Source organism: Myiozetetes cayanensis, unplaced genomic scaffold, assembly GCF_022539395.1.
Source record: "Myiozetetes cayanensis isolate MyiCay16 unplaced genomic scaffold, myiCay2020 scf12, whole genome shotgun sequence".
In the NCBI taxonomy this organism is placed as follows: domain Eukaryota; kingdom Metazoa; phylum Chordata; class Aves; order Passeriformes; family Tyrannidae; genus Myiozetetes; species Myiozetetes cayanensis.
In genome coordinates this window covers 16,071,531-16,090,847 of record NW_026086826.1, presented here as the reverse complement: position 1 = coordinate 16,090,847, position 19,317 = coordinate 16,071,531, and the positions used below count along the sequence as shown (strand labels likewise).

At 35.9% G+C, this 19,317-nt stretch overlaps 1 protein-coding gene across 8 annotated transcripts in view; it reads left to right on the top strand.

Moving 5' to 3' along the window:
• The window catches only part of ZNF644 (zinc finger protein 644), a 74,219-nt gene that overhangs the window by 35,255 nt on the left and 19,647 nt on the right, over positions 1 to 19,317 (top strand). For 6 of the 8 annotated variants that reach the window (XM_050307270.1, XM_050307275.1, XM_050307268.1 and 3 more), the window contains exons 2-3: positions 7,024 to 7,079; positions 18,989 to 19,061. The gene's annotated coding sequence lies outside the window, so the exon portion shown is untranslated. Of the gene's footprint in view, positions 1 to 7,023; positions 7,080 to 10,188; positions 10,279 to 18,988; positions 19,089 to 19,317 lie in introns of those variants that run through there. The other 2 variants (XM_050307273.1, XM_050307274.1) reach the window with 2 other exon arrangements.

Genomic DNA, 19,317 nt, shown 5'->3' with positions numbered 1-19,317 from the left:
TAGCACTTGCTTTGCTTTTGTGATGTGTGATCTGGGAAGGGGTTCTCAGTGGCTGCTTCAGTGATGACCGAGGCTGAGCCTGTGGCCGGGTGATCTTGTATTAGGCTGGATTCTGAGCACCTGCAGGTTATAATGATGAACTGCAGCACTGCTCTCCTCTTCAGTACCCTGCAGACTGGCTGGTCTCCCAAATGGAAAGTTTGGTTGTAGAGTTTGGTTGTTTGGGTTTTTCTGAAAAGCAAGCTGCCGTACTGTTCTGTTTTCATTAGTGTAAACTGAAATTGTGTCAAGACCAGCTTTAGGAAATACTGATGGGTGAGTACACTGGGCTGAAGACGGTCTGGAGGGAGGTATCCGAGGAGCGTAGCCAGAGAAAGTGCTGAGCACTTTGCTGCCTTTGGGTTTTATACACAGGTTGCAGTAAGGGCTGTTGACTTTGGAACAGTGTTAAAGCTGAAAAGAAAATGGCTACCAGAAATCATTGTTGCTACAGTAACAACATGGCTTGATTATTAATATGCTGCTTTAACTACTGTTAGAAATGTTGTGTGAGATACCGCTTTTAAGTTAAAGTGGCCTTAATGGAAACAGATATTTTCATCCATTTAGATATTAATGGATATCATAAGGCTTCTTATTTTAGAATGCCAATCTTTTTATTAGAGAAACTAATTTCTAGTAAATATTTTTTAGAATCTCATTACTGCTTTGTCTACACCAAAAAGTTGGTTGATGGTTTTAAATTTTAATAATGAATCTAAATGTCCTTACAAAACAACTTGCAGGGGAAAAAACCCAATCTAGAGATACTGTTTAACAAAATAGGTGGAATCTGGTAACATAATTCTGGCTTTCTGAAACTAAGCCCTTTATGTGTTTTTCTGCATGCAGGATAGTTTTTTTTTTAAAGATATTTCTGTATTTTGGGATTGAAATAAATATTCTCAACCTACACCCTATTTGAAGGTTTATAAGTAAGGATCAGACTATAGAGTGGAATCTACTTGGGAACTCTATTTTATTTCATAAGGGTGTAAGTGTATGCATTGTGTAGTAAACTTTTTGCAGGTTTTCTGTTATATAGTGCAGTTACACTGAGGAATTTCAGAGTAGTGCAGTGCATCAGGAAAGGGGTATGTCAAGTTCAGTGAATGTTTTAAGATCAATTGATGCGATTCTGTGTCTGTTAGGATTCTACAGGTGGCAGACTGGTGGCTGGTATGGACTGACAATAAACTGTATCTGCTTTTCATCGAAGTCCCATATGTGTAAGATGTCCCATACCTAAAGAAGATCTCATTTTACTGTCGTTTTTTTGGCTTTTAGGAGGTTTTGGTGAAGTTCTCTGTCAGACTTCCCAACTGAAAAGGCACTGGATTCATTCAGTAGAGGTGGAGCTGATAAATTATTTACAGGAATATGTGCCATATACACATTTGTTAAATATACTTTTGTTAAAATTCTATAGTTTTGGAGAAGAGAGAGGACAACACTATAAATGTCTAACACCACTGTGTAGTTGGGTATTTTAAAAACAAACCTTGAACTATAAGAGGCTTTTTTCTAAAAATGAGCTGCTCAGATATTTCTTAAAACTTGCCTTTTTTTTTTTTTTTTAATTAAGGCTGTTGGTTCCTTAGAAAAGCATTGTGATGAGAAAAGTGATAAAGCTTTCCTGTTTTGTATTTCCAATTAATTATTTCCAGCTGAAAAGTAGGGTGTACAAACTTGGAGGAACCATAATCAATTTTATTGCGAGGTAGGCAAGTTTACATGTAACTGACAGTCTTGTGGAGCGCTTTTGTGCAGTGCTTATAGTTAGAGGGTATGTCACTGTATTTTGAGGTGGTTTATGTAAAGCTTATATGATATGGTGTAGAAATACACACACACATATATATACACGCATATACACATATATATGTATAAAAATGCAGACTGGAGCAGAGAGTGATTCTGTAACTGAAGGGTAGAGGCAGTTCCTGCACGGATAATGTATTGACAAGATTTTGCAGACAGCATAATGAAAGTGTTCAGTGTCAAGGATGATGCCAAGGATATGTACAGTGCCATTAGTACTTTGGAGTGGAATGGAGAGATGATGTCATTTTGTGCTTTAAGCTTTCCCTGTTTGAGAAAAGCTGTTACATTTATGGTATATAAGTGCAGAAAACAGCTAGTTTGTGTGGTCAAGATAAATAGGCTGAAGGGTGATTGAAAATTGCAGGTGTTTATTATGTGAGTGGTATGTTGATCTGTAGCTCTAACAGGTAGAGAAATTACAAAGAAGATGAATTATTTTTCAACAGCTTATTGCTTATGGTAAATTTCATTTTATAGAATACCATTCAATTTAGTTGGATATTGATGGACTGTAAACTTCTTTATTAAATATCAATGATGCTTAGAAAGTAACCTTTAGAAACAACATATTAGTATTTTCTCTTAAGGCCTTGAAAACTCCCATCTTTAAACTGATGCTTCAGTTTAGTACTTGTATGCTTTTTTTGGTATGTTGATTGTTACATATTTGCTTACTGTATAATGTACACTCAAAGCAGCTGGTAAATTATGTTCGTTTCCCTTGCTTCTCTGTAGACATCTTTGCATCTTTATTGTGTGCCTGTTGTGTACATTTTTAATGTTTGCTTCTGACCTGTTCAGTCACGGAGTGGAAAAGTAACCATTTCAGGCAATATATTTTGTTAGTCCAAACCCCTGTGTACCCGGAATACTTTTCCCTCTGATGTATTTTCAATTTTTTTTCTTTATGTAATGTAGATTTTTGAAGTAATAATAAAGTCTTGTTGTTTGACCTAATTGATGCTGTAAACACAGGTTCTGGGTTTTTTTCCAATTGGGCTACTCACTCTCACTTCTTTTTTCCCTACTGTGATACTCCTATTAATGTTGCATTCAACTACTTGTAATTTTGTTTGGACTGAAACATCTTCCCAGTCTGAGGTATGATCAGTTGTGTTCATTTCCTATGCTGTCACACATTTCCTTGAAGTGCTTCACCGTCCCATACGGGTTGTTGTCAAAAAGCAAAACTTTGTACGATTAGAAAAATGAGAGATTTCAGCACTTCCACGTGAAAGCCCTACCACAGCTTTGGGAACTGTGCGTGTGGCTTTTACTGTGATGAACAGACAAAGGAAGAACTGTAACTTCTTTGAACTGTTTTTCAGATAATTCTCAAAATCTGGCAGGAGATTCAAAATGCAGGAGGCAGTCTTCTCTCTTGCAGTCCCTTGCTTGCTTGCTTTTGTTCAGTTACTGCAGATTCTTTGAAGTCAGAAGCATCTCCAGTAAAAAGACTTAAATTTTGTCTCTTCACGTTATAAAGTGTTAAGCTTTTGTTTAATTTGACTTCTGGATAATTCAGGCTTCAGTAGAGTACCTGCTCTTAAATATCGTTTGTCATTAACTATTGTAAGAACAGTAATTATTATTATTTTTCCTTTAAAAATTTAATTTTAGTAAATTTTATGGTGGCATTTATGATTCATTTGGTTAAACTACAGTTGGAATAGCATAGATTGAGAGGTTTTACAAATTCTCAAAGGGAATTAATTTTGTGATTTTAAAAACCTCATGTTTAAATTCAAGTGATTATTTAATCTACACTGAATGTTAGTTCTAGGTATTTGTGGGTACTGAATATAGAGTAAGTTATTTTCATACTTTTTAAATAGGAATCAAAGACAATCAAAGCACCTTCTGCAAACAGAAAGCAGGCAACTACATTCAGTACAGCCAAGGTCATTGCTGACTAGTTGTTAGGAAGATGGTAGTATAGGCTTGCCTTTCAAGAGCTTTTCACTGTATTAACTGTTGTAGGAGACTCTTATCAGTGAAGTTTTTGCTTTTTCAGTTCTCTTATGAAATTACTTTATTCCTGATGCTTGTGTGTACAGTTTTGGCTGGAGCTTTTTCTGTGTTTCCTGTAATAGACTTTTCTTAGCGTAATCTCTGCTCTCTGCTGGCTGTTTTTTTCTCACACTGATATTTAGGATTATTGGATTTCTGTAAGATTGTAGATGTTTTCCAGAACTGCATCAGGTATTAGAATGAGATTTCTTCTGCACCCCACCCCCTTCTTTTGAATTTAGCAGATTTTAATGGTGGGATGGCCATATCCCAATAAATGTAAATGCCACTCCTGACTAACTAATCAAATTTTCAAATTTCTCAAATTCAAGACTACAGTTGCCAGCCTTTTACTGTGTTTTTATGTCAAACTGGTGGAATGGACTGTTTAGCCACAGTTTATACCAACAAAAGTAGTTTGTATAATATAGTCATTCTAACCTTTGTTTTTTCCTCTTTTATCCTTCCCACATAAGCATAATCAGCTATAGGGGCAAAAGCTAGTTTTATATTAAATTATGAGTCTTTTAAAAAACAACACAACAATACAAACAACAACAACCCCTCCCACACACGCACACACAACAACAACAGCAACAAAAACTTCAAACAAACCACCTAAAAAACTCCTCTGAATTATGTCCCTGGCTGCAACTGTTCCAGGAGAAGGTGATAGTTAAGGATGGTTAAAGTGTCTTCTCTCAGATAGATGTAGAAATGTCCGTTATTGCAGATCTGTTAGGAAATAAGGGCTAGGTAGTAGATAAACAGATCCAAGCTCTTGGCGGGATTACAACAAATTTTATTTAGTCATTGTACGCCTTTGCATTCTAGTGTTTCTCTAGCGTTTTTTCCCAGAGAGAGGGCAGGTTAATAGGAGATACTTCATTATAGCAAAAAGAGCTTTCAGTACATCTTTTCTTGTTTAGTAGCATTGGGGGTGCACTTGAGCTTGTGCCCATCTCCACTATTGCAGTTTTCTTCCATTTCCTGTTTGCTGCCCTTATCAGAACAGGCAGCTTCTTAGAAGCCTGACCATTTTAAAGCAGTGCTTGTGCCCTTTCACTCTTTGCATAGTGAGGTGAATGTTCTGTAAATACATTTCTTACCCAGTTCTGCATCCCTTTTGATGCTGTATTACCTGGTGAGGGAGAGTAACTTTCATTCTCACTTCTTTTTCTGATAATGAGAATTAAGACAGGAAAATTTGAGCCAGAGCATTTGTGATGTTGAAATCTTTGCCTTTCCCTAAGGAGTTTTTGGAGAACTACCTGTCTTGCATCTGCTGGTAGGGAATGTCAGGCACTGATTTATTTCAAATGTCATCACCCTTGAAATGAATAGTAGGTGTTAGAGTTTGATTGTTTGTATTGGAGTGAGAGGAATCTTCTTTGACAGCAGACGGACCTTTGAGAGGTGAGTGCTGGTTAAGTGCGATAGGTCGGGTAGCTTTGTACAGTCTCAGTGCTATCGATAGTTTGGGCTAAAATCCGATGTCTTGTGGATTGCATTACCTTCATCAAGATGTCTGCGTGACTGTAGCACTGCAAGTACTATCTCTCATGGGGTGGAGCTTTGAACACCAGAGGGATTGAAAAGGGGAGTTAATTCTGAGTTATTGGTAGTGTTTAGTTAATTGCAGTATTTAGAAGATGTATGTGTTGAAGGCATTTGGCACAAGGGCAGAGTCAATGGTGTAATTTTTCAGTGAGAGAAGTGTTAGGCTGGGATTTGTCACTGCCCAGCCAAAGTGCATAGGTTTACTGAGATGTCTGGTTTAGTGCTGATCGTGATGTTTGATAATGTAAAGCCTGCAGAGACCTTCTTTCTCATTTTTTGAATGTTAATTTGGCTCTTTGTACATAAAGGCTTTTATTTTTGTGGGCATTTTTAACTGTAGCTTCACATTTACCTTCTGTAACTTACAGAAGAGCTCCACCGCTGTTTGAAAATAACACTTTTGCTTCTCTAGATGAATGAATACAACCCTAAAACCTAACTAAATAATTGTGGGTTTTTTCTGTAATAAATCTTATTTGAGAAATGAGCACATAATGCATTGAATAACATTCATGCTTAAGGCTGCATAATGTTTAATGTGATACTAAGGAAATGATCCTGGGACTAGGAAAGGAGCTCAAATACTTATCTTCTGTTGCTTTGTATTGCCCAGCCAAACTTCTTTGAAAGGTGTGTCCTCCCTTACTCTGTCTTTGTAATTTAGGCAAGTGGCTTTGAGACGGTTGCAGTCTGACTGGGGAACTCAAAATCAATAAGCTGTATGTGAACAAAATGAGGGAAGGAATCCTAGCCAGTATGTGGGGGACAGGTATCTTGTTCAGAGTTAATTTTGATGGTGACTGAGCATTAGTTTGGTCTAGATACGAATAACCAACCCTTTCTGTGAAGGTGTGTGCTAGTTGTTGTGTCTTCACTGGAAGTAGACCCAATTCTGTAGAGATACTGTACCCAAATCCATTCTTGTTTTTGTGCAGATTTCAATGACTTTCAGAGTCTCTTCCAAGTGTTATATAGTCTGGTATCTCCAAATAGGAAGTGAAAAATTCCCTTGTATAGTTTGAAAGATCCATGAGTAAAATAGAGCATTTATTTCATCTGACATTAATCAGCATTCACGAAGGCAAACAAGTTATGATTTTAAAATGGACCAGCTAGCCTTAGAATAATAACATGACTGTGCCCTAGAAAAGGTGAGGAATTAGCAAGGCCCAGGCTTGAAGCCTTTCAGCACTTAACCGTAGCTATGTTGATCATTTTTGCAAAAAGCTTTCATTTGTAACCATTTCCTTTCTGTGCATTCTTCCTCGTTCAAGGGAGCACAAGATAGGTGACTTTGAAGGCACTAGCAGAAAATGCAGCAGTTTTTCTTGCCATGCAACTTTTTTCTCCTTGTTTGACTCATGATTTCTTAGTGGATTTTTTAATTAAAATACCAGCATCTGTGTTACTTGCAAATTACATGTGTATTTCAGAGATGACTGGAATTTTGTTATTTTTACCCTGAGACAAAAACATGGAATACTTTTGTGGCTGTGGATTTCTTCTCTCTGCTTCGCCTGTCTTGTCTGATAATCTAGGACACAAGCAGAAAATGGCAGCTGTACAGTAAGTTCTTCTTTTATTTTGCAGATTTGTTTTATTGTGGAAGTGGATCTTACAGCATAATGTAAATCAGACAAGCAAAGGTGAGTATAAGTTTTTTGTTGGCGGGTTTTTTTCCCCAAATACCATTAGCATATACTGCTGAACCTGCAGAAAAGTGGTCAGTGAAAATTCTCTTGAAATTTATATCTTGATTACTGGAATTTATGAATCTAGTGTTACTTCTACGAGACTAAAATAGGAGCAAAAGATCCCCCCCTTATTATTTAATATTATGATAATTACACTTTTCTTCTGTAAGTTATTATAGTCAAAAAGCTATCAAGTGTTCAACTAGCTGTTGAGAGCCAAAATTATGAGTACTTTAAATTAATTTCATTCTCTACATATTATCCACCTGGTTTCAAAATACTGAAAGTGTACTTTGCATTGTCAAAGCAGCATGTTAAACTTGAACTTACTGTATTAATAAATAACTCTGGGAAATTTGACCAGCTGTCAGAATAGCATTTCAAATTTTTAATAACGATATTCTGTTTTCTGGAATTTTTTTTCCCCTTTTTCTCTTTAGGAACCCATTTGGGAGTAGAACTGAAATGTTCATTTGCAATTGCAAAGTGTCCGTCTAGGAGAAATTTTCTGTAACTTTGGCATTTCTCCTCCTTTCCACCACGCCCCTCCTCTGTTATTCTGAGAATAAGAATTTAGATAAGCCCAAATTTTTCCTTTACCACTTACTTGATACTCTACTTCAGGAATAATTTGAACTGTATTAGTCTGTTTAAATTAAATTTTCCATATGATTATGTGAAACATTTAACAGAGAGCAATTTCCTTTAATCTGTTTTGAGTCTTTCAAGAGTATCTTTAGGTAAGTCTCCCCAGTTCAGTAGATTACTCTGCTTGGGAGACAGGGCATGATGGACTCTGGTACAGAGGCTGCCATAACAAACAGAAGTTGGCTTCTCAAGTTTTCTTCTTGCTATTTGACTAATATTCCATCTCAGAATGTACCTGCTTGCAGTGATCTGATATTTTGAAGAGGTGAGAGGGAGACCCTGTTTGCTTAAATGAGCTTGTTCCTCATTTATAATCTCCAAATAATATGTATTAATATAGCTTTAAAATTGTAGTATGTAAGTTTTAAAATAGACAGGAGCTGTTTTGTTTGTATCTTTTCTGCTAAGACTTGTTTAGAGCTATTGCTGTCAACTTTAAAATACTGATTATAGCAGAATGCTTTGTGGGGAATTTAAAATAACTCTGAGTATTGATCCTTTGTATAATGTATAACTGATTTAGGACTTTGATTATGAATTGTCTTCTGAACTGTGAACAATTAAAAATAAGCTCTGCTGCTGTATTATGCATACACTTAAGCACAGAGCTTACTGCCTTAGCCTGACTTTGCTGGTTTCTAAAATGTGCTGCTTTGAGAAAAGGAATAAAGATAATTCTGCAAAAGAAGATACTTTATCTGAGGATGACTGTAAAGTAAGAGTCATGGCTACAAAGGGGACTTAAATTGATAGTAAGATTGAAACTGTTACCTGTGCCTTCTAATGCATGCTTTCATTACTTAAGGCTTAAAGTTTCTGTTCTGTCTCTTCTTAATTTGTGTATTGTCTAATAACTGGTTTAAATACAGAAAAATTAGTTGAAAAGTCTAATATATAAATAACTGACTCTGTTCTTGAAGCATAAGGTCTGAATGAAACTCCAAAGACCTTTTGACTTAATTATGTTTGGCTGTGTATAGTAGAAAACAGCTGGTCTCTGAGGAGAAAGCCTGTACTCTTGCATACATAACAAGGAGACAGGAAAAATGTGTAAAAGAATACATAGAAACAGTGTAATGATGTTAGATCAGTGTTGTTATTGCTTAGAGGAGATCTTGAGGTTCTGACAGTTCTGTACCAATGACAACTGAATAGTCAGTAAATCAGTGAAAATATTACACTTTATTTGGGAACAAAACAAAAAACAGATCCAGTTACACAAATTTGTGGTGTACTGTAGCTGCATTGCAATATATATTGCTTTTTGAGTAGTGGTCCAGCTCTGTGACTGAAAAATAGCAGAGCTGGAGACTGTTCAGAGAAGGGCAGCAGAGATGACTGCAAGAGTTCATTTTCAAGAACAACCTGCATTTCCCAGCTGCCTCTCTTCTGCCTCCACTCATGGATGCAGTGGCTGCAGCATCTCGTAGACTTCTAAACAATAAACTTAACTCCCACAGCTCAGTGTAGACTTGTCCTTTTGTGTTAGGGTACATCTTTTAAAGCAGTAACTGAAAATGTGATTTGATTATTTGCTCAAACATTTTTCTTGAACATTTGACCAGAATGCATTTCCTAATGACTTCTGCTAGTGTGCTTTCCATGTAGGTTTATTTTTTCGGTAAAGGGTTTGGACTTTTGTTCTTGTGATTTCGAATCATTCACTTTCTTAAGGCAAAAATAAAAGGTATAATGTCCTGACTTTTGGAAATAAATCTGTTCCTAGTTAAAAACACACAGGTATAAGATACGTTTTACAAGCAGTTAGTGTACCTTATTGGGATAACTGTAGTATTTTTTTCTTAAATTTTCGGATTTACGGACTGCATTTTCTGAGCTCCACAGGAGGACCTGTTTGTGTTAAACAAGGAGGGGAATGAGGAAAAAATAAGCTTGGTCTCAATGTGTTAACAGTACAACGGGCTGCACTTCTGTGTAGCAGAAAAGGTAGCACAAGGTAGATGCTTGTGCTGAATTTCCCTGTACTAGTGTGTAAAGTGAGGTCATATTTTAAGCATTTTAATTATAGGTTATATACAGAATTCTGCACAGGATAGATTTTAGTGGGATTTGTGTTTCTTTGGTTCAGACAGGAATCTCATATAATTTTAATCTTGTTCATATTATCCAGGTAATATGAAGTTGTGCTTTCTGCCATTAAATCACTTCTGGTGTTTTGTGTTGTTTGGGGTTTTTTTAATTAAAAAAATAAAGAAACAAACACCAGTTATGAGTGGGGTGACGCGAGCATTTCTTCTCACTTGTGTTTTTCTGGTTCTGTACAATGTGTTATATAGGTTTAGGTCTTTTAAAAACTCTGATTTCATATGTTCATCAGTAAGCATTATAACTTTCTCCAAGTCAACAGAATTTTTTGTTCTTAATCTGCAGAGGTACAAGATGGTTCTTTTTGCCTTACCTGGTACTACTACTTAGAATCTTACTAGCTTTTTAATCCTTGATCACTGAAAGAACATAGAGGATGATGAGAGTCAGTTTGCTGGTAAGAATGAATGAGTATCACTAATGTAATTTGTTACTCTAAGGTTCTAAATTAAATGAGTAAAAGCACAGTGTGTGTCTCAGGTAGTCTTTTTATAATTGGGGGAAAATGGCATGCTTTAGGAATTAAAAAAATAAATATCTCTTCATTAACAGGAGATTTTAAATTTTAAATTTGTGATAACATTAAAATTGGTACAGCAAGTGGTTTTCAGCCAAAAAAGCAAAAATCATGAGAAACTGCTATATGTGTTTCAGGTCATGCTGGATAAAAAGAATGACAACTTGTATTTAATATAACAGGAAATAAGGTCAGAATTGTTCCAAAGTTGAAAGATGTGTTATGTTCAAAGATCTGTCCCAATAAGATTGTTCTTAATATTGTCTTTAGGGAAGTTGCACTGTAAATGCATTTACAGCATCATGTTGTTGTCATACAAGTTTTCATCTGTGGTCTGCTGGATTGACGCTTCACAAGTAGTTCATGCAGATAATTAACAATATAGTTTAATTAACTTGAGAAGTATTCCTGTAAAAATAGTCAAATATACCTGACTTCTAAAAATCTTTCCCAGTCTGGTTGAGATCTTTACCTCCTAGTGAAAGCAGATTGAGTAGCTTATCCAGATAACAAGCTGCATGTTTATACCTTAAGAGGTCTTTCTCATCAGTTACTCAATTCACTTTTTCCTGAAATTTGGGGTTATGGTGGAAGTAAGACCTCTTTGGCCATGTAGTTGTAATCACTGGGGATTTGCATAGAGTTACGTAAAAAAAATAAAACCTAATGATTACTTGGTTTATTGATACCTATGTTATTTGTACTGGAAGAAGGGGTTCTTTACCCATCTGCTCACAAAAGGTGTCTGAACAAAAAGACCAAATGGTAGGAAAAACCTTTGTTTTAAATTTAAAATCAGTTTTAGATTTGGAAATGAAAAATCTGTGGGTTCTGCTTTGATTTTAAATGTCTTTCAGTTAGCACAGCCCTGCTCATATCTGACAACTGCCAGTTCTGTATGCTCTACATGTGAGGAATAATTAGATTTGCATACAGAATTTCACTGCCACTTGGTGGCAGTACCTGGCTTCAAAAGGACTTGTTTCTAAGCAGATAAGGTGACTGATTCTGTAAAGCTATAGGTTAACAGGGAGTAGATTAGTTTTAAAATTTCTAGAAGTTAGTTCTGTATTTTAGAAATGAAAATACTTTTATTTAGCCTACTGGAAGGATTTGCATTTGTATGTCTCTATGGAAAATCTAGCTATCGTGTCTAATATGTAATTTAAAAGAATTGCTTGTGTTAATAGTATTCTCAGAAGATGTATTTAATGTTCCCCAGTTGAATTATTTTAGCATTTACTTCTAGCATTTTGCTTCGATTGAGTAGTTTAGTTCAAGCAATTTTAGAGCATAAAATTTGCTTCATGGTAGTATTCTTTATAGTATTGCATTCTGCAACATTAAATGGAGGACTGCCAAAACTGCTTTTTTGCCTTCTGAAATATTCTCTGCATTTTCACTTTTTTATTTATTCATATAAATTTTAGGAAAATACTCCCCAGTAGATTTTTCTGTCAACAAAGCTAGTAAAAGTCTGTGCCCTTACTCATAGTTGCTGCCTCTCGGTTGTGCTGATTCAGCAGCGTTTGGGTCCCAGCCTTTTAAACTGGATAATGAAATGGTTGGTAAAGTGTGAAAGAAGGAACCTGGGGGAGTGGAAGAAAGCAGCAGTTATTTAAACTGGCTTTGCTGCAAAGAAAAGCATAATTCCGATGTACAGCACAGTAATTTGACAGTATATGACTGCATGTTGAAACTGCTTTCTCTTCTTTGCAAGCCAAAATCTTCTGCAATGGTCAGCAGGTCTCTAATATTAGTACTGTGCCCCATGTAAGGACTGTAGTAGTGAGACTAAAGTGTGGAAGAGTGCAGATACTTTTCTAAACATGATCTCCTGTGAAATGTCTCACTTACTAGGACTGGAGACACGACAGAGCTTTGCTAGTGGCAGTGAGTTCTATGAGGAGGAAATATTTTTACTGCATTGCCCAAAGAGCTGACACTGAGAAGCCAGGTGTCCTTAGACCCCTCTGAGATGTGACACATCAGGAAGGCATCTAAGAATACGGTGACATAAAAGAGGGATTCATCCTGTAAAGTCTAAAATTGTAGAAATACGAATAGGAAATGTGGTGAGACTTACAAACTTTGTTGATAAATTTAAGGGTGATAATATTATTTGTTGAAAGAACTCAATAAAACATGATCACTGGAAGAGAGAAGGAAGAGGGGCATCAAATTATAAATTTGCTGTCAGTATATTCTACATAACTTGGCATAGAGAGAATGCACTTTTTTTGGATACCTAATAGTTTTTGTGTCATTTTCTTAAGCTGTCAGAAAGATCAATTCAGAGTTAGTGATTGGAAACTTTTTTTGAATTAAGATAGTCTTATGCCTATATAGATGATATTTTGAAGTTGGCAAATTGTGGATAGTGTGAGCACACGGAGCATTCTATAAAGGACTAAAGTAAACAAGAATTGGGATACTGTGTGGCAAAGTATACTAAAATAGAATCACAGAATAGTTGAGGTTGGAAGGGACCTGCAGGGCTCTTGTCCAACTCTGTTGTCCAGCTATTGAGGTCCATCTCAATGGCAGCACAACCCTGTGGTGCATCAGGTGTGGCTCTGTCGTGTGTTCTCAGCAGCCTTGCTGAGGGTGCCTTCTGGCCCATCATCCTGTTTATTAATGAAGATGTTGAACAGTGTGAGACATGGTACTGACCCCAGGGTACTGCTTTAGGTCCTGGACAACTGCACTTTGTACCATTGATGACAACCCTTAATTTTTTGTCAGCCTGTTAAAGATGTCTTACAACAGGGATTAGGAACAGGACTTTTATTTATAGACTGTAATGAGAAAAAACTTTCTGGTTTTTTGTTGGTTTGTTGGGGTTTTTTTTTTATGCTGGTGGTTAATAAAATTATTGTATTGTGTCTAGATAAAAGCAATTTTTGGGACCATACTTGAAGCTTAAGAATACTTTTCACTGAAAAACACAGGTAATGGTGATGAAAGAGATGAAAAATGTTTTCTTAAACATTTAGTTTCTTTAGAGAGGAAGAATGTGTGAGCATGTGAGATGGCATCAAGGAAGGGAATTTATGTATGTAAAAGTAAGAGAATGGTTTTGGAGAGAAATAGTATGTATTTCACAGAGCATTCTGTATTTTTCATTCTTCTGTGTCTCTTACTGGAATGCTGCTAGTTATTACCAGGTATGTCTGCATTTAGGGCAATTCAATATTTGATTGTAGTTCTCATCTTTAGTAGAAACTAATGGCAGTACAGGTCAAACTAGATCACATTACTAAAAATCCAAACTAGAGAGCTGCAGGAACATGGGCTTCAAGTAACTGGATATGAACACAACCCTATGAACAGTGTTGGGATGTGCTGGGGGAAGGTATGGAAGGCTGTGGAGTCACACAATATGTGACTGTTCTTAAGTTACCAGATTCAACATCTTGGGGTTTTTTGTTCTGGCTAGTCATCTTTTAGAAATACCTAGTTCATTTTGAAAAACATCTACCAATGAAACCATCTTAAACTGCTGCATGAGTGCTTGAAACTAGAAGAGTACATTTTTATAGTGACAGGTCTGATTCTTGTGACACTTAAATGGTATTGTCATTTATTTTTATTGATTTCAGTATTGAATTTTAGCATGATGCCCCCCATTGTGACAAACTGGTTTATTTTCCCAAGCAAATCAATATTAGAGGAGTAAGGTTAAGAATGGTCGGTGGCAGTAATGGTGTTCTCTTGATTTCTTATTGTAAGACAGTCATTCTAAAGTTGTGTTCAGTTCCTCTTCACATGTTAACATACCACTCTTAGACGTTTTAGACTAGAAATCAAGTTTCTGAAATTTTGACATTTTTAGGGAAATCTTTTACTTTACTTACTTACTATTCTGACAGGCAACTTTTGAAGATGTTATTTTATTAGGAACTAAGTTTCAGGAAAATAAACTTTTTGGAAAAGTGTGGTTCAAGTTTGATGTTCCCAATCAAGAAGATGGGCTATTTTTGTGCTATGGCTCCTTTATAATTCAGAGTTTCTCTTTGGTCAGCTTTTTCCACTCAGTGAATCTTCAACAGTATAACAAAAGGTTATACAGTGGGTGGCAGTAACTTTGTATTTCTGTAGGCATAAAACAAATGTCGTATTAGTAATGTTTCTTACTGCTTTAAAAATTTTTAATATGGTAGTCTTGTTAGCTGTGAGAGTTTTCTAATGTTTGTGCTTGTATATGAACTGCTGTGGATCTGAATTGTGTTGAAGAGAACTAGTTTTCAGTGGAACTCCTCATGTTGTAGTTAGATTAATAACTATGTAGTGTATGTAAAGTAGGTGTGGAGGGGCAGTATTGATGGTGTTGTGCATATTAAACAAGCTGTCTCTTCACTGCAGAAGTTTAAAAAAACACAGGAGTATTCAGGTGAATTTGTAGGTTTCAAAGCTAAGGCAGTCTAGTTATTGTTTCTGCTGTGCAGAAAGGAATGTATTTTCAGCAACTTAATTTGCCAACACAGAAGCTAGAGAAAAGCAAGGTGAGTCACTGACTCAATCTCTAGTTGTCAGACTTTGTGATTCTGAAGGGTGGATCAGGATAGCTTTTTAAGAAGAAATAAACTGGAAACCCAAGTAATAGGTCTAATGATCAAAGTATTGCAATGTATTGATTTTGGGTATTCATATTGCTAGATAACATCCAAAGCTCCGAAGGTGTAAAATGTGCGCATTACTGTATGGAAGAGGCAAAAATATTGTACAGCTGTCCTCTAAATAAATTTGCACCTTTTTTTTTTCTCCAGATGTGGTTGGTTTGTGCTGATACACTATTAGTTCCTGTGTTGCTCTGTACAAACCTTCATTTCCCAAAGGTGCTTAAACATTTCACTTTTGGCAGAAGTTCTGTGCTTGATGTTTTCCATGATTAAGTTGCTAAAGCCATAGACTGCATAATGGGTCAGAATGGAGGGAAATGCCTCTCTAGTCCTGTGCCATGATGTACTTAACCTCTCTCTAGTCTGCTGTTTGTTGCCTAAAAGTCTGAGACTTTGGTTCTATCATCTTTAATATAATCTGTCACTTGAGAAAGCTTTATTACTGGAACGTTTGATAAAATGATAGGTTCTGTTAGTTTTCTATATTTACATAATGAAGTCTGGAAGAAAAATCTAAATGGGAACGGTGCAAACCTGAAGCACCTTTCCTGTCTCTTGAATATTTGAATAATCCCTTGAGTGTCCTGGCTATTCACATATCTGCTTAAAGAACTTGATTTACGAGGGGTTACTTAGCACAGGACAAGTATATTTTTGCCTTCATTACAACACTGCTGAAAGACACTGTATTTCTTCAGTTTCTTTAACTAGGCTGATTAAATTAAATCCATTTAGGGGATGGCTTCTGAGTTTTTGTGCTGCATACTAGTCACTCTTTGCTTTTAGCTCATTGTCTCATATTTATGAATTTAATGAGAGACTTGATATCAGAACAGATAAAAGCACTTCATGCTTTTCAGAAACTCAACCAAATTCTTCCATCTTAATTTTTCAGCTCCAGTGTGCTTTCAAATCTGTAAACCCCTATAAAATAACATGGGGTTTGCAATAGAGGCTGACAAATCTCTTGCCTACAACTGCTAGTGGGCAGCAGCATAGTATACATAGCACTGGAGTGTAAGCTTTAATGAACTGGCATTGTAGAATTGACCAAAGCAATGCTCTTACTTTTATGTGGGATCCTGTTCTGTAGTAAAGGTTGTCGTTATGAAATAAGAACTTGGAAAGGTCATAAACCTACTGGTAATAAATACAGTTAATAATGTACATAGAACAATGGAATTAAGTACATTCCTATCAGAAAGAATTATTAATGAACAGAAAGTGGACAGCATAGATCTGATGACAGGAAGGTTGCATCTAATCTGAATTACTGAGTGACCTAGGAAGCTTGCTCAGAGGGATTACCAAATAATTATGTTAATATGCAATTATCACCTCATTTCTTCTGTAGTAACCTCAAGATGTAGTGTAGTAAGGGTGTTATAGCAAGTGCTGATAGTTTGCAAAAATACTGATGTTCAAGATTTTTAAGACAATAAGATCACCTTAAGGCATTTAAATTATGATCTGTCAGCTTGAAGATAGATCTGACCTAATACTTTTTTAATGCTTAGACTATCTGGCCACAGGCAGTCATATCTGCAGAACACATTATGATTTTAAAAACTGGTATGTTAAATTATGTAAATTTTAATTACTTAAGTAATAGTGGTGGAATGTGGCTTAGTTGGCTAAATAATTGGTTGTTTTCTACTTTTGAATATGAAATAATTTCTATATAATAAATAACATATCATGTAAATCAGGAACAACACTGTTAAGTGCACTACAGTCATTCTCGACTTAACTGAAATAATTCCATTTGGCCTAGCCGTTTAGATAAAGTGTGTTTCAAAGGTATGAGCCTGGGATTGTGTACGCTTGTGTAGGCTTTTTGAGAAACACCATTTTTACTTTTATGTATCTCCTAGGTATACTGCACTATGTGCTTAAATAAAAATTTCCTCAGCCATGTAGTTGAGGTAGTACCTGGTAGAGGATATGAGAAGCATTATTTCAGCAAATATAAAGTTTTATCTCAGTGTTTAATTTTTCAAATACACTAAGTTTTAATTGTTGTATATTTTGACAGAATTAATAATTTTGTATTCCTGATATGATAAAGAGAACAATAATTTTAAAACTGTAATGGAAGCATACAAAAATACTGCGTAACATTGCTTACATCTTAGTTACAATGATTGATTTTTCTTTTTTTCCCTAGGGATGAGTTAGATGATAACATTTCCTCCAAAAACATGGCATTATGTCTTTAGTTGTACCTATCATTGTTACTGCATAAATTTGGACACATGGAGTAGATAATGTAACTGAAGTATTGCGCCTTGGCTCAGTGTCATCACAGGACTGAATTACTGTAATTTAAAAATTTATCTTCTATGTTTTCTCTAATGCCACACTGTTAAAGCTGTTAACTTTCTTCTCGTTTTCATGCACAAAAAATAGTGAACTGTACCATCCTGATAGATGGAAAAAAATGTGGTAATTAACAGGAAATTATTAAAATGTAGCAGTGATATTATTGATAAGCGTTTCAGGCTTGATTCAAAGACTGGATCTGTAGGGACAGCTCTATTACCATAGAAGACTTCTAATCAGATCCATATGGAGTAGTTCACAATCTCCATAAATACACAGTATGGAAAGGAGTCTCTTACAGGATTGCATGGGGTAATGTTTTAGATACTGCTCATGATAACTCTGAAGAGAATCTGTGTTTAATGGTGATCATAGGGTGTTCTACCCACCTTTTTAACTTAAGCTTTACCACTAATATTTAGCATCAGTATGGTTTTGTCTTCATCATGTAAACCTGTGAGAAGTTTTCAGGAGCCTCTCTGATAATGAGGATTGTGGTCTCCAAGCAGCACAATATTCTCAGTTTGCCTCCCTGCTGTTCAGGGGGTACCAGTGAAGTTGCTTTAAATGGGAAGCGTCTGTTCTTCCTCTGAACCCCTCACACCAGAACAGATGGGTGGAACTTGGAACGTGGAAGGTTTTACCTCAGAGGTGGTAACAGTGAAGCCACTCATTAACACTGAATTTACCACTTCGTTAGCAACGTTGCTTCCTGTTGAGAAAAGCTAATACAGGCTTTCAAATTGATTGAGCACACTTTTGTCTACCTCTGCAATAATAAATCATGGAAAACACACATCTTCCAGGCAAAACTGACCTACTCAATTTCTTAAAAACTTTTTGTGAATGATTTTATACTCTGCTGCCTGATACTATATGAAGCCTACAGTATTGAGTTGTCAAGTTGTTGGAGCTGTTGTGTGTCAGCTGTTATGCCTGTGTTGGAGGTTTCACTTCTTTTAATTGACTTTTGCATTACTGATTCTTAGTGCATGTTTGCACTGCCCATTTCTAACTTGTGTACGTGATGTAAAGACTCCTGCTGGGTGGTGCATTATCACCATTTTAGGGTGATAGCTTTGAATATGATCTTATTGGAAGTCGTTATTACAGTGGAAAATGACCCATTTCAAAACAGCAAAGAAATGCAGAAATCTAAGAAATGGGAAGATGAGAAACTGGGGTGTCTACTAGAACATTTTCATAAAGGTGTGTTATAGATAAATAATACAACAAAATATTTCACGCGCTTTAAGCATTTATTATGCCTCTGACATGAGCATTGCTTTATTTCTAAATTGGCTAGTCCAGTGATGGAGTACCAAAGGAAACTTTTTTTGATGACTTATTTTTTGTTGTATTTCTACTCCAAATAGAATTACTTTCATCTACAAAAGTAAGTCCTCATACATTAGGGTTTGTTTGTTACCAGCTAAAAGGATGTCAAATATTTGTTTTGTCCTTTTTTTGAAACAAAACAAGTACAATAACAAAGAATTTCCATGAGGCCGTAGCTAGCTTTGAGTTGTGTGGATAGCTATCTTAATGTTGAATTGAAAAAATAATAGAAATGCTGGACTTACTTCAGAGTGTGACATATGAAGATTAAAGTGGTTGTGTTTAACCAGGTTGTTTTCTCTCCTTAGGAAAAAAGGATGTCCAGAGTGGTCTTCCTTGATTTCGATAAAGGACCATTGCAGGGAGCCATGGATATTAGTTGTGAGTTATAACATCTTAATTTAGAGAGTTAAGTAATGACTCCTTTTAACTGAACTCTATTCAAAATGTTAATTAGTAACAGAAACTATGTGATGGCAGGAATCAAATCCCCAGAAGATCAAAGCAAGTGGTACTCTTTAAGGGTAAAATATGTGATTTCTGTAAAATGCAGATAGATGTTTCTGGCTCCTAGATGAATGTTTTAATGCCTTATGCTTACTGTGTTCTGAGGACCCATGTAAGAGCTGAATGGCAG